The following is a 2,500-nucleotide window of genomic DNA, read 5'->3' on the forward strand; positions in this document are numbered from 1 at the left end:
TGTGGGGGAATTCCCTGTAGTGGGGGAAAAGAATACTGCCACCAAGTATTTCCACTTGGATCGTAAGAGGCGAGAAGAAAGGGACGGGGAGTGGGACTAGGCATCCTTCTCCTTGTAGCCCCACAGGGGACATTCCTAAACGAAAAAGTAAAGGCATAAGAGGGTCTGGGAGTTTTCCGACCAGCACCCTAAGGTTTGGGTCTTTTAATGTGCATGGATGTGTTACAGATGAGAGTAAAAGGGAAGAGATAGGTAGTATGTTTGTGAGAAGAAAGATGGATGTGTTGGCTTTGAGTTAATCTAAGTTGAAAGGGAAGGGTGAGTGTAAGTTTGGGAGTGTAAGTGGGAGGTTATCAGGTGTGAAGAGAGGGAGAGGGAGGGAAGGGGTGGCTATTCTAGTAAGTGAAGAGATAGGTAAACGTGTAGTGGAGTGGAAGGAGGTTTCCTCACGGATAATGTGGATGAAGGTGAAACTGGGAAAGGAGATGTGGGTCTTTTTAAGTGCATATGGGCCTGGCAGTGAGAAGAGTGTACAGTAGAAGAAAGGGAAGCCTTTTGGATAGATTTAAATGAGTGCATAGAGGATTTAGGGAGAAATGTCAGTGTAATAGTACTGGGAGACCTTAATGCTAGGGTAGGAAATGGTCCAATTGATGGAGTGGTTGGGAAATGTGGAGTTCCAGGAAAGAATCGTAGTGGAGAGTTGATGGTGGAAATGTGTCTAGAAAGAGAGTTGATGATAGCAAATACAGTGTTTCGGAAGAAAGTCAAGCATAAGTACACATGGGAGAGGGTGGTGCATGGAAGGGTGGTAGATAGAGCGTTGATGGATTATGTAGTGGTAAATAGGATTATGATAGGAAGAGTTAAGGATGTACATGTGCTAAGGGGAGAGGGGGGGGAATATCAGATCATTTTTTGGTGGAAGGTAAGTTGAGAGTGGAAGATAGATGGAGAAAGAGGAAAGGGACAAAAGGTAGGGAGGTGCTTAGAGTGAACTCTTTAAATGAAAAGGAAAAAGAGAAGGAGTACAAGAAGAAGCTGAAGGATCAGTGGGAGGAAATGAAGGATAGAGTAGAGCTAGGTGTGGAGGAGGAATGGGGATGGTTCAAGGAGGGAGTCACAAAGTGTGCAAGGATGGTGTGTGGAACAAGAAGGACAGAAGGAAATAGAAGGAAGGGTAGTGAATGGTGGGATGAGGAAACAAAGAAGGTTGTAGAAGAGAAGAAGCGAGCTTTCACAGATTGGTTACAAAATAGGACGAGGGAGTCATATGAGAGGTACAAAGAAAAGAAAAGAGAAGTAAAGCAAAAGGTAAATGAGGCAAAGAGGAGAGCAGATGTGAAGTGGGGTAAGATTTTGACAGAAAATTTTGAAAGTAATAAAAAGATGTTTTGGAAAGAAATTAAGAGAGGAAGAGGAGGCGAATCAAGTAGAGAAGAAAAGGTAAAAGGTGCAGATGGAGAGATGATAATGGAAGAGATGGCAGTAAGCGGAAGATGGGCAGAATATTATAGGGAGTTGCTAAATGTGAAGGAGGATAGGGAGGGAAAGATAGTTGCAGTGGGAAATGCTAAGAAAATGAGAGTGATGAGTGAGGAAAATGAAGGAGAAATAAGGAAGGATGAAGTGATGGCAGTTGTTAAGATGATGAAAGCAGGTAAGGCACCTGATCTGGATGGATGCCATGCAGAATGTCTAAAAATAGGAGGTACAGTGATGGTGGACTGGCTGGTGAGGTTATCTAATGTTTGCTGGAGAGAAGGTAGAGTGCCGGAGGACTGGAGGAGTGCGTGTATAGTTCCACTTTACAAGGGAAAAGGGGACAAGTGTGAATGTAGTAGTTTCAGAGGGATTAGCTTGTTAAGTGTGGTTGGGAAGGCTTATGGGAGGATCTTGATTGAGAGAATTAGGAGAGGAACAGAGGAAGTAATTGGTGAGGAACAGTGTGGATTTAGGACGGGTAGAGGTTATGTAGATCAGATCTTTGTGGTAAGACAGATATGTGAGAAAGCTATAGGAAAGGGGAAGGATGTTTTTTGGGCTTTTATGGATCTGGAAAAGGCTTACGATAAGGTAGACAGGAAGGCACTGTGAGAGGTTATGCAGATATATGGGATAGAAGGAAAGCTTCTGGGAGCTGTCAAGAGTTTTTATGAGAATAGTAGAGCTTGTGTCAGGATTAGAAATGGAGAGAGTGAGTGGTTCGAGGTAAAAGTGGGACTTCGTCAAGGATGCGTTATGTACCCCTGGCTGTTCAACTTATACATGGATGGGGTAGTGCGAGAGGTAAATGCAAGGGTAGTGGGTCAGGGATTGGAGATGGTTAAAGAAAATGGAGAAAAGTGGGAGGTGAGCCAGCTGTTGTTTGCTGACGACACTGCGCTTGTGGCAGGATCGGAGGAGGGACTGAGGAAGTTGGTGACAGATTTAGGGAGAGTATGTGATCGAAGAAAGCTAAAGATAAATGTGGGTAAAAGTAAGGTGATGAGATATACAA

At 43.9% G+C, this 2,500-nt stretch overlaps 1 protein-coding gene across 2 annotated transcripts in view; it reads left to right on the forward strand.

Annotated features, from left to right (window-relative positions):
* Positions 1 to 2,500, forward strand: part of LOC143041519 (uncharacterized) — a 147,999-nt gene that overhangs the window by 58,068 nt on the left and 87,431 nt on the right. The window lies entirely within an intron of this gene.

Source organism: Oratosquilla oratoria, chromosome 31, assembly GCF_046742065.1.
Source record: "Oratosquilla oratoria isolate Oo_2021 chromosome 31, ASM4674206v1, whole genome shotgun sequence".
Lineage (NCBI taxonomy): Eukaryota > Metazoa > Arthropoda > Malacostraca > Stomatopoda > Squillidae > Oratosquilla > Oratosquilla oratoria.